This window comes from Cynocephalus volans, chromosome 13 (assembly GCF_027409185.1).
Source record: "Cynocephalus volans isolate mCynVol1 chromosome 13, mCynVol1.pri, whole genome shotgun sequence".
Classification (NCBI taxonomy): Eukaryota; Metazoa; Chordata; class Mammalia; order Dermoptera; family Cynocephalidae; genus Cynocephalus; species Cynocephalus volans.
In genome coordinates this window covers 53761103-53777543 of record NC_084472.1, presented here as the reverse complement: position 1 = coordinate 53777543, position 16441 = coordinate 53761103, and the positions used below count along the sequence as shown (strand labels likewise).

General features: G+C 40.4%; 1 protein-coding gene across 12 annotated transcripts in view; it reads right to left on the bottom strand.

Annotated features, from left to right (window-relative positions):
* The window catches only part of ZNF532 (zinc finger protein 532), a 108245-nt gene that overhangs the window by 66176 nt on the left and 25628 nt on the right, over positions 1-16441 (bottom strand). The window contains exon 1 of one of the 12 annotated variants that reach the window (XM_063077131.1): positions 14469-14534. The exons of the other annotated variants lie outside the window; for them this stretch is intronic. The gene's annotated coding sequence lies outside the window, so the exon portion shown is untranslated. Of the gene's footprint in view, positions 1-14468; positions 14535-16441 lie in introns of those variants that run through there. 12 annotated transcript variants of the gene reach the window in all.

Genomic DNA, 16441 nt, shown 5'->3' with positions numbered 1-16441 from the left:
AAGTGTGTTATAACTATGCAAGATGGCAACCTTAAAGAAAGCTGGGTAAAGGATACATGGAAATTCTCCGTACTGTTTTTGAAACTTTTCTATAAGTTATTTACTTCAAAATAAAAAGTTAAAAAGGAAAATCCAGGCTATGTGATATAGCAGAAAGAAGATGGGTTTGGAGAAATTCTTGCTGCCTGTCCAACTTACTGCTCTCAGCTAGGGACCTAAAGTGGTCACTTGGCTTCTCCAGGCACCCCTTCTTCACAGACACAAACGGGGATGCGTCTGTCATGGAGCAGTGTAGAGCTACTAAATGAAACAAAGCAAGCGTCTCACAATCAAAAACACTCCAAAAGCAGCCCATTCCCATTCTTTACTCCCTCATGCCTGTTCTTGTGGCCTGTGACCTTTCTTCAGAACTTCATTTTCCAGTTATGCTTTCCTCCTGTGAACCAACCCCATGGCACTGCTGGAGCCCGATGGGCTTTTCCTGACTCACGGGCTCTTCCTCTTCTCTCCCTCCATGGGTCCCTTCAGACTGTCATCTACCTTTGTTCAAAGGTAAACTCAACAATGCCCATGGTCACAATAGCTGCATATATTCAGGAAACTTGCACATTCTTACATTCAGCCCCAAATCTCCCTTAAGAGCCACCCTTCCAACTGCCAGCATGACATCTCACTTGGCTCTCCGGAGAGACAGTGCATCTCGAACTTACACCAAAGCCCTCTCGTTCCCGCTAAACCCACTCCTCCAACTCCTATCTGTGCTTTGTCAATGACATTCACTTTCTCTAGGAAAATATTAAAAAATCTCAGGCAGCATTTCACAAACCATGAAACATGGATACTAGTTCTATAGGATGTTATTAGGCTTTTCACAAAGACAAGACTAAAATACGTTTGGCAAATACTGGATGCTACTAAGTTACACAGATTTTGCTCAGGCAGGAGCCTCTATCATGCTAATAAACATTATAAATCTACTACAAGAGGGATAGATGCCAATTGTTCCCCAATTTTGATCTAATAGGTCTTTTCCTCTGATCCATGAATACAAATGCCAAAATGTTTTCCCAAAAGACTGCAAACATTTTTGGGGCTGCACTTGAGTTACTTTCAGTGCACCTCATCCCCCATCTTTATAAATATTTATCAGCTAATGTCAAAGGCAACAAAAAGATGTTAGTGATTATTAGAAAGCTTAAACTTTTTCCTCTCTGGCCTGCTTACTAGTTGTAAAAGAAATATTTGTTCAACAAATGATGAACGTGAATAGAAGAAGATAATGAATTTCCTATTTATTTCTTCCTGTAGCTCTGTGAAATAACTTACCAACCTATACTCTTGTCACTCACTCACTAATAAGCAAGAGCATACAAAGCCCATCCACAGAGCTCACTCAAATGAATTAGCACCCATGGGCAAACTCTGGTGAAGAGAAGAGCATTTAAAGTCCCAGCCACACAACACATATACAACGGACAGGAGAGCACAACACCCCAGCCAGCACAATTCCATTCCAGCACCAACATTCTTTCGGCCCTGGCTTATTTGTGTCTGAAAATTTCCCACCTAAAAAACAAGGATAACAGCACACACCCAACCCCAGGGATGTGGAGAGGGACTACTGATAATTAGATACTTAGAAGGAAACTTGTCATAATCATACACGCAGCACAAAACAGTAAACATAAAATTCAAACAATGAGTGACCAGGGGTCAGAGAATTTCGAGAAATTTTCCCACCCTATTCATCCCACAACCAGAGACAGGGAACCTACAATCACAGACATAATACCTATTCGGGTAACAACCAGGACCACCTCTGGAGAACGGTTTACGATGATCTTATCATTAACCTTCCTAGTCGGAGTATATGGCTTTGAGCAAAAGAAAAAAAGAAGTGAAGTGGGACCATCCTCAGGTGGGGGGGTAGCACTAGGGCCCGGAGGGCAGGGCTCACCTTGCCAAATCCAGAACCCTTGGGCTTGGGCGTGAGCCACGGTAGGAATCAGAATCAAAGGCTGAGGCACAAATGACCAACCAGACGAGATGCTCATAGTGAGGAGCAGTGACACTGTCCTCACCTGAGCCCACGTGATCTCAGCATACCCCGAACCACAACAGAACTACGAATGTACACGACACAGCACTGCAGAGTGCACGACACTTGTCACAAGCAGCAGCAACACTTTGGTGGTGCCACGTGAACGTACTCTAGCCTCTCTGGGCCTGCAAAAGAAGGCTCCTTCCTTTGTAGATGGGAGGTCAGAGAACGCGATACCCAAAAACCATCCTTCTCCAGGTTCTCCGGACCCTTGCAAGTGAGTTTTCCCTAAGGAAGCCGCAAGAATTATATAGGAATATAAAACTCTGAGTTGTGGGTCTTAGCTAATAAGGAAGTCAATCAATAACATGAGGGACAGGAGGAAAAAAAAAAAAAAAAAAAAAACTGGATCCCTGTTTTGAGACAAGGAATATATTCCTTTCAAGTTTACAGTTGATTCAAATTTCATAGAAATAAAATGGTTCTCAAATAGAGTTTCCTATAAAGGACAAATACAGGGAACAGATTACATCCTAAAGATGTAATTTTATATTGTTCCAGTTGCCAGCACTCTAATTAACCTCCTTCACTTAACTATCTCACAACCCTCAGCATTCTCTGTGATCTAAGCTGCACCTTAAACTGAGAATGATAAATGCAACTCTCTTCTTCCCAAAGACCATTTTATTTCACTATTTATTTTGACTTGATAAAACCATACGCTCAAAATTTAACTTTAACAAGTTTTTAACTGTCTTCCTAAGGTTCATCTGTAAAATTCCTGGAAGCTATAATAAAAGACACAAATCACAGACCAAGAATATCATCAACCCAAATTCAATCTTTTTTTTGCAGCTGGCCAGTAAGGGGATCCAAACCCTTCATCTTGGTGGTATAACACCACGCTCTAACTAACTGAGCTAACCGGCCAGCCCCCAAATTCAGTCTCTATAGCTAGATTCCTATATACTATAAGTAACTGAAATTCAGATCACATAAAAAAGCAGCTAATTCTTCATCCAAGAAATAATACTCTTTTATTAGTCTGGTCTTTTAATAATCTGACAGCTATAAAAATCAAAACTGGGCAATCTTATGGAAAGATCAGACAGGAAAAAGAAGATAGTAAGGTGATGTGAGAAGGGAGCCCTGCACTGGTGCAGATGCCCAGCGATGACCACAGTGAGGAAGATACTCAGCACCCAGATCTCCAATGCTGACAGCATTCTCCACTAAAAGGAGCCAGGGCTCCTTGGAGAAGTGGCTGATTCTACAATTGGGCAGGTAATGCACCAAGTGAACCTGGAGCATCTTGTAGTGTCAGAAAGTAAGAAGGTGCTCTGACAGTCCCCCCACATAAAAACCAAAAAACTACATCGATGGGGGCATGTCAAAAAGACACAGAAGCCAACAGAAAGCTGCAACAATTTGAGCAACAAAATAAATAAAGCAGTATTGGGTTATAACCCAAAGTATAAAACAACTACTCTTGAGTGCATACTGATATAAATGATTGAATAAATAAATAAATCGAAAAGACGAGACAAATCTCCTGTGAATTCCAAATAATTTATGTACATACCCCACAATTCTGGAGGTAAAGAACAACTCCCCACTCCTTAAGTGACTTTATTCCAAAGAGTACAGTATGGGGCCGGCCAGTGAGCTCACGTGGGAGCGCGTGGTGGTGATAACGCCAAGGTTAAGGGTTCGGATGCCCATACCAGCCACCCACCACAAACAAAAATAAAAACAAAAACAAAAACAAAGAGTACACTATAGAAAGGGGAGAAACCTGACAAACACAACCTCAGCCGGGTGATCAAGGTCAACACCAACTAAGTCATACTGACAATATGTCCCCTTGATGTGATGAGAATGGGATTTTACCTCTCAGGTCTACCCCAGCCTAACCACAAGGGAAACATCAGACAAATCCCAATGGCAGGATATTCTATAAAATCCCTGACCTGTACTTCCCTACACTGTCACAGTCATCAAAAACAGACAAGTCTGAAAAACAGAGCTAAGAGAAGTAAGTCTAAGGAGTCATAATGACTACATGTAATGTGATATCCTGGATGGGTTCCTGGGACAGAAAAAGGACATCAAGTAAAAACTGAGGAAATCTAAAGAAAGCATGGACTTCTGTTAATTTTTTTTTAAGTAAAATGAAGATAATGAACAGTAAAGAGAGCATGGGACTATGAAAACGCAAAGAGAAGAGTTGGGATGAGCAGAAATTGCATGCTGCAAACCTTTTACTTCCAAAGAACGTTAGCAAAGGCAACATACACAGGAAATCATTCCTAAAATGTTTAAATAACAGCTTTGTAATGCGGAGATTAATTTTCCATGTTATCCTCTTACCAACAAGCTGCCTCAAGGTCAGATACTGACTAATCAAAATGACTTAGCAACTTTTAAACCAGTTTATTAGAAAGTGAATTTTCAAAAGTTTTCATTCTCCATGCTTTCTGCACACAAAATGATGGAGATGATCTTCCGTGACCACAGCCAGCTCCAGTCTGGGGCCAGAGATGATAAATGATTCATTTGGTCTGTCTTTTGGGCCAATGGTAGACAACATGATAATTGGATCACTGATAATCTAATATATTAAATAACAGCCTATTTAAAAAAATAGGTCTCTACTAAAGATCTGGCTATACAGATCACACTGAAAGAAATGAACTATTTACCCTCTCACCATCCTTCAGGTATCTCCTAACAAAGCCAGCCTTTCCTTCTACAATAGCAATAAACTGAGTTTTGCTATCCCAAAAATTAACAGCCATAAATGAAAACTACTATTTCCCTTTTAATACTTTACATGCAGTATAATTTCCCAATCAAACATTAAATCAAATACTAAAACCCACATATATCACAAAGCCAAAGTAATTATATTAATGACCAATATACAGGAAAATAGAGCAAAGGTACATTTTATTTTTTAATTGGGATAAAACACACATAACAAAATTTACCACCTAAACCACGTACACTTAATTTTTATATGAGGAGTACATAAAATAATAAAAGTAAAAATTCTACCTATTATTACTAACTGAAGACATACAGAGGAATAAAAAATAATTAGTTGAGCTGTCCCCAGTGCAGGCTGAAATTTTCTTAAAATCTTCTAGGGCAATTTATAAAAATGTACACACTCTCCAAGGATCAGACTTCAGATTTCTGACTTTAAAAAAAAAAAAAATTCACTAAACACCTAGATGTCATACAACAGTCATCTCACTTCAGAGAGATTCGAATCTAATTTCTGTTTTTTCTTGAGGTATCTAAAATGCCTGGAGGTTATTTACAATCAGATATTTCAATGATCTCAAATATCTTAAATTGAATTCAACATCTATTCCTCAAAATCAGACTTCTTGCTATACCATTATCTTCTCAGAGAATTTCACCTCCAAATCCTCCCTCTCACCAAGTCCTGTCCATTTTCCTTGGCGCTGCATTTCATGTGCATTTCTAATCCCTGCCCCTCCTCCAGTATTGGACCCTCTCATCTCACACCTGGACAAATACTGTTCTCCATTCCTCCAGCCTCTAATTCAGCACTGCCAGCTTAATCTTTCTAAAACTCTATTTAAGTGATGTCTGTAACTCCCCCTATTAAAAATTCTCAAATCATGTTCCAAATTAAGTCCAAGTTCCTTGGCCTCACACCAAATACCCCACACAATCAGACCCCAACTACTGCTCTGCTGCAGCTCTGCCTGAATTTCTGGCAACCCACCTTCCTTCTTGGTTTATGCTACTCCTTGACCTCGAATGCCGCCCCTACCAAATCTCCATTAGCCAAGTATGAAGAAGAACTCATAATTCAGGTTCTTCTGAAGGAAGAAATTCAATTTGCTCATCTTCAAAATTGGAACTAATAAAAGCCACATTATAGGGTTATGGTATAAATGAAAACAAGAAACATATGGAAAACGCCAAGCACATGGACACTAAGATGCTATTTTATTCCTTTCTTTGTTCGTTTGTTCTAATAATAAAACAGGCAGAAAAAAGGAAAACTAATGTTTCTGAAAAGAGCAAGTGAAGAATTTTTATGGTTTGATTGTAGAAAAAAGAGGAGGCGGTCTCTTGAGTACTGTACAGAGTGGTGGAACTGGTTCCTTAGTATTTTTCATTTCAGAATGTATGGCCTTTCTCCTAATGAGGATGTGCCTCTGTCCTGCTCTAGGTATCAGCCTTTATTTAGTAGAGTCACCTGAAGTTCATAAATGGAAAAGAATGCAGTTTTCTCTTAAAAGGCAGCAAAATTTCATCACCCCACAAAACAAAATAACTCAGTGTTTGTAAAGCTACCTGACCACGTCAGTTGTTGGGCTCTTTTACCTGCCAGTAATCCTCCACAGACTGTGCCGATTGCTAAGCTCAAGCTGGGTCTGGAGCTCCCAGACTCCTCAAGCCCACTGGTCCAGACTGGGTCACAAACCCTTCATATGCCAGACTGAGTCCCCAGACCCCACACACGCCAGACTGGGTCACCTTCACGCAGGTCTGTGAGCTAGGTAATCGGCCAAAAGGTCCTTGGAGCATAGGTTGGAAAGCATGGGCACTCCGGGCGGACACCCGAGGCCAACGCCCACCAGCCTGCTTCACTAAAACTCCTCTTCCTCTCTCTCTCTCTCTCTCTCTCTCTCTCTCTCTCTCTCTCTCTCTCTCTCTCAAGAACACAAGAATAGCAACAGAACTAAAAAGATACATTGGTGCACATGCACACTAACTACACGCACACACACACACACACACAATTTGCTTAAAATGGACGTGCTGAACCACACCCAACTGGACCCAAGGCAAGGGCCCTGACCAAACTATTCTATTTTCCCAACAGTGTTCCGCTGTCAAACTCCTGTGACCCTTTCTCTTGATTTTGAGATGTGTGTCTTCCCAGTCAAGCCCTAAACGCTCCCTGCTTAAACCTGCCCAACCCACCCCTCTACACCACGTTCACACACTGACCACATGGCTACACAGGGCTGTGCTCACAGATGAGGCCCCCCAGAGAGGAGAGCACCAGCACGAGCAGCCATGAGGTAACTTTGGTAGATAAAGGCCAGGAATACTGGGTCCTGGCCCAGTTTCCACCCTGGGATGCCCAGGCAGATCCAGGTTGTCACTCCGGCTCCCAGGCTGGTCCAATCATGGCAAGGCCATCCTTTAGACTTTGGTCTTAAGAGACATGCCTGGAGAGCAGGCAACACAGCCCTGGGTGGACAAAAGGTCCAGGCCATAGATAGCTTAATTTAAACCTTTTAAATATCTAGGCATATGGTTATTATACCTTTTAAACATTTAAATATACATTTTAAACATTTAGCCATCTGGTCTCCATTTGTACTCTTGCCCCAGGCCTTACACATATTAAGGGCAGGCCTGAGAGCCATCATCATTATTATTATTCCTATTTTACATATTAGGCAAAGAAAGTTTAAGGACCTTGCTCAAAGCCATATGGCTACTAAATAGGAGGATGGGTGAGAATCCAGACCTTCTGCCTCCACAGCCCAGCCTTGTAACCTCCCCTGACCACAGTCAGCAGGTAGTATCCAAAAAGAAGAAGTCCAAGTTTGGCAGTGAAACCATATTGTTTAGAAATAATAAAGTCAGCAACAGAAGAACAGATCAAAAAGCTGAAATTCATTGCGTACAGAGATCATGACTGGAAAGTGCTATTTGACTTTTTTGGATCTATGTACATGTATTACTTTGACAAAAAAATTAAAATTGTTGAAAAGAATTAAGTAGCAACCTTGACTTTACATCTCTTGCCTCAACGCAAACAGCTTAAAGATCTGCTCCTTGAGCCTCATTCCTCCAGAAACACATAAAACATACTCGTGGTTCTCCCTAATGAAAATGCAAATCTGTCACAATAATATTTCACTAATTTTACCCTAAGGGTGTTACTGTATTTAGTGTGATCTCAAAACTGTTTAGAGTGAGATACAGCAAATTATATTATTTGTCTGAATATGTTACAGAACTGGAAACCCCAAAATAGTAATTTTAGATTGCAAAATTCATTCTCATGAATATGCACAAAGCACATATGAAACATATTTTTCTTTTTTAGGTCTTTTCCCCCCAACCTCAATGCATTTAAAAGACCCTTACTCAACGAGAGTTAAAAATAAAGGGAAGAGAATGGGAGGAGAATGGAAGAAAAGCTTTCAGTATTCAACTATCTTTAGATTATCTATATTCCAGAAAACATAGCTTATAAAATTATTTAATTCAGAAACAGAGGAACTGTTCTGTCAAACTTAACCAAATCTAAGAGCAGACACAATAACATGTGAGTAACAATCCCCCCCTTAGATCAAGACCAATATCAAAGAGAAATTCCAACCCAGAGAACTGTTTGAGTATCTGTTCAAGCCCTGGGGGAAAAAAACACAAAGAAAAAAGAAAAAGCTTACAACCTAAGACCTGACCCCAGAACAAAACCCCTGCTCTTTGAAGAATGCGGTCTATGTAGCCTTTCATGTCTCTCCCTAGCCAGGCTGCCTATGTTAAGATGTACAGGCACACAGGACTGCGATCTCGTCAGCATGGGCAATCTTCCTCCCCCGACCCAAAGCCCCTGAAAACACCTCCCTCTTATTGATTCCTCTCCACTACTTCAATCCTTCCAATTTATTGGTCTTTTCAATAGTTATATACATCACATGTTGTTGTTATTTATTACATACCTCTACAGAAGGATTTGAGGCGGCATATAGTAAAAGATAAATAAATAAGGACCAGACACAGTACAGAGAGAGAGGAATATAATGCTACAGTCTGACAGACACACAGTAACAAGCCTATGGTTGGAGATGTTACAGGCATGTGTGGCACCCGTTTCTCCCCACCTTTCCATCCCACACAGACTGGTAACTCGGCTGGGTCACAGCATACCCACCTGGAATAGGCAAATTCGGAGACAGAAAGGAGAACAGAAGTTTCCAAAGGCTGGGGGAAGGTGAGAAGGGAGAGTAATTTATTTGGTTCAGAGTTTTTGTTGGGAGGTGATTTTAAAAGTTTTACTGGGGGTAATGTGTTTTATGCCACTGAATTGTACATTTACAAATGGTTGAGATGATAAATATTATGTTACATACATTTTCCTACAATAAAAAAACAACACACTGCTGCATTGAAGAAAAAGGAAACGTTACACTGAATTGAAAAGCGAAGATTTTAGAAGTGCACTCTAATGTCTGGCACCCTTGTGACATCTTGGGGAAATGGGCTGATAAAGTTGCTAGCACACTGCTGATATTTAACAACCAGTGGTCTGAGGGGCGGGGAGCCCTGATTTTTAAGCATGTGTCCATTTCTGTGATTTAAATCCTCCCACCATGATACATTTCAAGCTACTAATAAGATGTCACTGGTGGAGTTGAAAGAGATGCATACAACAATGGGCCAGCCCTAACACACAAGCCATCTGCATCACTGTTTCCCAAAATGTGCTCTGCTCATAGACATGAGAGCGAAAGAGATTCTATGGGCAAATGGCTAAACAAGGTTTAAACTGGTTTCTTTACCTCAAGATTTCCCCAAATCTTCACTCCCCCTTTAAGATCTATAATATATTAATGTGCATTTTGAATTACAAATAAGGGCTGGAGTATAAGATGTTACCAAATCTATCTGACCTCCAGACCCTTTTTCCCCTAAGAGCATCTCAGAGGTGTGCCATTTGGGAAATACCACCTTAAAGAAATGAGTCTGTTCGCTTGCAGCCAAACACAAAGCAGAGATGACCAGATATCTAGAAAATTTGGCTACTCCTCAGGAGAGGGCACCAATACTATCTGTGATTAGCAGCCTGGTAGACAATCCAAGTTGGGTAAGCCAATTTGGGTCAAAGTTTAGCGACAATTTACACAGGAATGCTGAATCAGAGCCTCTGCCAATGGCCTCATGCCACAGAGATGTCAGGGAAGAAAGGGGAGAAGTTCCATCACAATTCTGTCTGGTCTTTCTAATGGGATAATAAATTTTCTCTGAGTTCCACAATGCTTAAAAGGCCACAATCTCTTATAATTCCAAAAGCCCCCATAATCTTAATGTACATTAATGTGTAAAATATTCCAGGTAGGGAACAATGTTAACCTAGATAAAACTGCCAAAATATCCAGAAAATACTGATAGGCTAGTTCTGTTCATAAAATGCCTAGGAGTGCCTGAAAATTGAGGACAACTTCAAGTCTAATGAGAACGAAGTGGGTAAAAGGAAGATCAAAGTTGCACAAAAGGCAAGTGATTAATTACTTCCTTAGGGAAGAATAAGGGGGTCAATATTCATAAAGCCTAGCAAATTAATACCCATAACATGCCATGTCTTACTGGATTTGATTAGCAAGAATATTATTTTCACTTATTCTACTTTTTAAACCCTTCCTAGAAAGAGGAAAGTCTTTCTATTCTCAATGGCAAGATGAAGATCACAGGTTTATGCTTCTTTGCGAAAATACTCCGAAGAACAGCAAGACAAATAATGGCCGTAAGAAAAAGACGGCAGGCAGCAATCCCCAACAAAGGTATCAGCAGGGCATCTCTCTTCTTTCTGAGTGGTTTGAGTGTTGAACCCGAAGAAAACGGTTCTTCTACCTGACTTCCAAAGACAGTAAATGCAGGACAAGGAAAAAGCCACGAAGCCACAATAAATCTGATGAACATTTTCTCAGCTCTCCTGACATATCAGGATAACTAGGAACCGCCCAGCTGACCTACAGTTAGGTAAAAGTGTGTTGTCATTCTACCCCCAGGTGATCACTGCTCTCTGGCTTATACCCATGAGAAGCATAAGGCAAACATTTTAAAGATAAAATAGCAAGCCAGACATTTCATAGGTAATAACTTAGGTCTTCAAGCAGTCGTAATACATTCAGTAATAAGCACTTGGGTCCACAAATTTATGCAGCTTCCCAATTATCTCATTTCTAAAAGCCAACTTAATAATAGGAAAAGATTTGCTGATGTCTAAAGCAACTCACAGAATCTTCTAACTATTCTTTTTTTTTTGGAAGTACAAATCAGAAACTTCTGAGTTGATAATCTGGAATAACCAACTTGCTCTCAGTTAAATGACAAGCATTCCTTAAGACTTTCTGTGTACAGAGCACTACAGAAATGATAGGTGAAGAATTTCATCATTTCACCCAACAGCAGCAGAACTTTGAGTTCTTCTGGCGAGTTCTACTGCAGTAATGGTGGTATGCCTCCTCTGTCTCTTCCACACCCCCACTTGGGGACCTTCCAGCCAACATAACCTCTTAGATTCAGAATCTCTACGCAAACATTGCTATTCCATTAGAATCACTCTACTTGAATGCCCAAGTAGCATCTTTGTAAAGAGCTTTATTTAGCCAACAGGCTGCCATTTATACAAATGAACTTCTCTTTCATTCATGGATTATTAATAGTAGTATATGTGCTTTGCCAATACTCTAAAACCCAGAAGTATACACAACAAAAAGCAAAAGCCTCTGGGAGGCCAAATTAACAAAGATAAACTCATACCATTTGGGTTTAAAGACTTCTAAATGCATACACAAGCATAAATATACAAATACTATATAAATATAATAGGCTTTTTTACACTCAACAATATATCATAAGATACCGTCCCATGTCTATGCATGTTTTCATATCATGGACATGCTTTCATGTCAATTCAACACATACAGTTGTTCAAGAGTACCCTTTTAAATTTAGATTGTGATATTTTCCAAAGAGAATTTAAAGCCAAAGCAAGAAACCACAAGAGAAGGCCGACCCGTGGCTCACTTGGGAGAGTGCGGTGCTGATAACACCAAGGCCACGGGTTCAGATCCTATATAGGGATGGCCGGTTGGCTCACTGGCTGAGTGTGGTGTTGACAACACCAAGCCAAGGGTTGAGATCCCCTTACCGGTCATCTTTTAAAAAAAAGAAAAGAAAAGAAACCACAAGAGAGACCTTTCTTCATGAATTCTTGCAAAAATAAGAACATTTCAAAAAATAACCTTTAAGGCATAAAGTATTGAGAGTTTCACCCTTTTGCTTTAAAATTCTGAAGATATATTTTAACTAACGTGATAAAATGAAAGATGAGGAAAACAGAGATACTGAAATCATTTACTAATGCCTTAAATCATAACCGTTAGGTTTAACATGTCTCAACAAGTTCTGTCATCCCATCCTTCAAGAGACTGAATATTCTCCATTTCATGGTAAACTAGGCTTGCCCATGGATAAGTAGTGCCTGATGTTTTAGTACTTTTACTTTCACTTTCCTAAAGGATCTTAGCCTGAAGGAAACCTTCTAATCCAAATAATAAACTACTTCCCCCAGCTCAAGGAAAGGGTGAACCTAGAAGTTCATCAAGCTTTAGAAGAGAAGGCAAACTGGCTTAGACTGGCACGAAACATCAGGCTGAGAAGACAATGGCATGGTCAACAACAAAAAAGGGCTGGTCAGAAAGACACAGCGAGACAGCTAGCCAACTTTCTGAGGAACCTTCAGTCAAACTCATCATAAGTAAAGTCCTATTTTAAGTAAAAAGCCTTAAAACACAAGCAAAGACACAGACCAAAACCAAGTACAAAAAACATTTTTAACCCCACTTATAAAGCATGATCCATTTTATCTGGTGACTGTAAATGTTTATAAGAACAAGGTCCCAAGTCCCTTTTAAAAGGAAGAGGAGGAACCATGTACATGTTGGGAAGGAGAGTGAGAGAGGGGTCTAAGAAAGAGAAAGAGGAGGAAAGAAGAGAGGTAGGGTGGAGAAAAGGAGAGGGAGAGAACAGAACAAGCATACCAAGGGCCGTTCACTATTAAAACAGTGTTGGTGAGCACACAGGTAGCGTTTGATAAGTAATTCATGTCTTTCCTTACACTTTAAATTTCTCACAATCGGGCCGGGCCGTGGCTCACTCGGGTGAGTGCGGTGCTGATAAATTTCTCACAATAAAAGGAGGGTGGGGGGAGAGAAGAGAATTCCTTTACCAGGTCAATTCAAAAGCACAGTTCAAAAAAATAAGTAGAAGTCATTAAGGAGATAAAAAACCACCATTCCAGTGAAAAAGAGCAAGGAATATTGCAATTTGTGGTAATGGGGAATGCTGATAGTATTGATCTGATCATAACATCTTGGGCACAAGTGGTGACAGTTGGCTTTGTACACCATGAATATGCATAGTCAAAAAAAAAAAAAAGCTAGAAGTCATTAAGGAGATAACAACCACCATTCCAGTGAAAAAGAGCAAGGAATAACTGGAGCCACAGACACAATAACTGCCCTCTGGATAAAAGGAGGGCAAGCATTTAGATAAGCCCAGGTGGTAACTGCTAAGTAGTGAAGGGTACTAAATTTTACTTAAGAGTTCATATTTCTTAAGATCCCACTCTACTTGGGGAAAAATGTGCTTTGAAGTAGAATGTACAGGTTAATGTGAGTGCTGTTTTCTTACTAACTATATTTTATAGAAAAAGTATAAGTACACAGATGTACATTACATGGTTCAAGAAAGACAACCAGATGGATTTCAGGCTTGCCTGGAACAAGCACCCCTCTTTACTTGTGGCAGCTGCCTGGTAAAAGGGCACCTACGAGGAGTTTACTCACCTCTTCCCAGCTAACTTCACAGCTTTTAACTCTGATGTGTTAACTATTAAGCACACACAGCTAAAATGCTTGGAAAGGAGAGGAAAAGAAAGGAATAATCAAGGAAAGAAAATATATGGTAACACGCTGAAGAAGGTAAAACAGAAAGAAAAATATGAATCACATATATTTTCATTTGTAAAAAGAAAACAAAGTGAAAACATTTAATTTTATATTTATATAATTAGAAAACATGTGAAATTGAGCCATGACAGGTACATTCTAAGTGATTCTTTACTTCCAAATGGAGTTAACTGACATAATATTTGACTTTCATTTGTAGTTTGCTAAATCACATGCAAGTTCCAAAATGCTCAATTTTCCTCTATTAATGAATTACCTAGGAATTTTATCCCGAGTCTGCTTATGTAAAATAAATACTCCATGAAGATGGTTTTATTTATTCAATTGAGTAAATTCCTTTAGAATATATTACATTTTCATAATTCATATGAGTCCATAGTCCCAGAAAATCCTTCATGGAAAGACATAAAGTCCTGTTCTTTCAATTTTCTGAGAACTAGAATAGTAGAGCAGCAAGAAATAATTTATAAAAGCAAAGTACTGACCTAACCAAAGACTGTTTGGGTAGGGCTCCTTTAATTCCAAAGCCCCTCTCCAAGCAGCAGCCACTTGCATGATATTTCTACTGCCCTCACCCCAGTAGGCCTCCGGGATAGAGCAGCTTTCACAAAGCCGGGCTGCCTCAGTCACTTCCGCAGGAAGTGGCACTAACCGCAACTCACCCCAGACTCAGCGTGGTCTCCAACATTCAGACAGGCACTGGGATTGGGAAGAGGACACTTTAACCACAGCCGGCAATAGCGGCTAATCCTGCGTGACACAGACACTCTTGCGAACTCCAGCGTGGGAGTTTCTGTTGTGGTTTGTGGTTTTGTGTGGAAGCCTAGGTGGAAAACAACAAGTCCCACATTGATGCAGCAGACACTTTTCTTTCTCTCCCTCTTCTCCCAGCAGGCTACCTCACCGACCCCAAACGCATGAGAAGTAGGGGGCTGCCTCACCCTGGGACTAAATCTGCAACAAGCAATACCCAAATTAAGCAACTCCGGTCAATCCACATGACCAAGGTTTTCTTTTTCTCGCTCAAGAGTCAAAAATAGAATTGTAGTGACTTGCCATGAACACTGAAGGTTCTCAAACACTGGGATATCTACTTACTGAATACACCAAGCTTCCAAAAATACCTGCCCCTTGTTTTTCTTTAGAAAACAATGTAAATGTAAAGGGCAAGACTGCCCTCAGGGCATCACTTCAAAAGGATGGCTCTGCAAGAAGAATACAGACATGGAAGGACGAGTTTACTAAATACCAACCACTGCAGAGGGACCAGAGCAGCTCAGCTCTGCCCAGGGCCTCCTTGGGCCCCTGCTCAACTGTGTTACGCAATAAGCCACCTAGCCCAGCTTTCAGAACTCAGTTATCTGGCTGTGTGTTCTCCCTCAGGCTGTCCTGTATTTCACGTACATGAATGCCTTTGGGAACCAGGTAATTACCTGGGCTGACCATCTCTGTGGATATCTGGTATAGGATAAGTAAAAAGTGCTCTGGGCAGGGCTTGCCGGGCACCCACTAAGTTGTTTTTTTCTTTTTTATTTACTTTATTGAAACATAATTCACTACACATATTTATGGGGCACAGAGTTGACTATCAGTAGCTACGTACAGTATGTGATGATCATCAATATCATTAGCACATTCATCATTACAAACTTATTGTTTGTGTCCCTTACCCAATTATCAATTACTCCCTAAACCTCCTCTCCCTCCCCTCTTCCCACCTCTAGTAACAATTGGTCTGTTCTCTCTTTCTGAAAGTTCAACACTTCATTGTGTTTTTCCTTTCTCTTTCCTTCTTTCCTTCCTTGCTTCCTCCTTCCTTTTTTCTTAGCTCCCACTAATGAGGACATGTGGTACTTCTCCCACAGTGCCTGGCCTATTTCACTTAATTTCTCCAAGCTCATCCATGTTGCTGCGAATGGCAGAACTTCATTCCTTCTAATGTCTGAGTAGTAGTCTATTACGCGTATATACCACATTTTCCTTACCCAGTTGTCTGTGGAGGGAATTTAGGGTTGGTTCCCTATCTCCGCTATTGTAAACAGAGTTGCAATGAACACAGGAGGGCAGGTATTCCCCTGACACAATGATCTCCGTTCCCCTGGATACATACCCAGAAGTGGGATGGCTAGATCATACAGCAGCTCTATCTACAGTTGTTTGAGAAACCTCCACACTGCTCTCCATAATGGCTGCACTAATTTACAGTCCCACCAACAGGGCAGAAGAGTTTCCCTCTCTCCACATCCTCGCCAGCACCTGCCATTCTCAATCTTCTTGATAAGAGCCAGTTCATCTGCACCCACAATGTTTATGAGCTGTGGAAAGAAAATCTTCAGCTAAGGAGACTACTACAGGATAGTCTCTCTCTCTGATAAGCACACCCACAACCAATAAATTATTATAATCCAGAAGGAAAAAAACCTATTATTTCGTTAGTTTATTGCCAAAGAAAAATCGGCAAGGATTCTGTTTGCCATATCTGGATGACATGCCATTGATCTTAGGGCACAGGGGCAATGTTTTAAACCAAAGAAATAAAATCTTCCAAAAAAAAAGAACAAATGTACAAAAACATTTGGTGCAGAGTTATTTGTAACATAGCAAAACACCACAAATCATGTAAATATCCATCAGG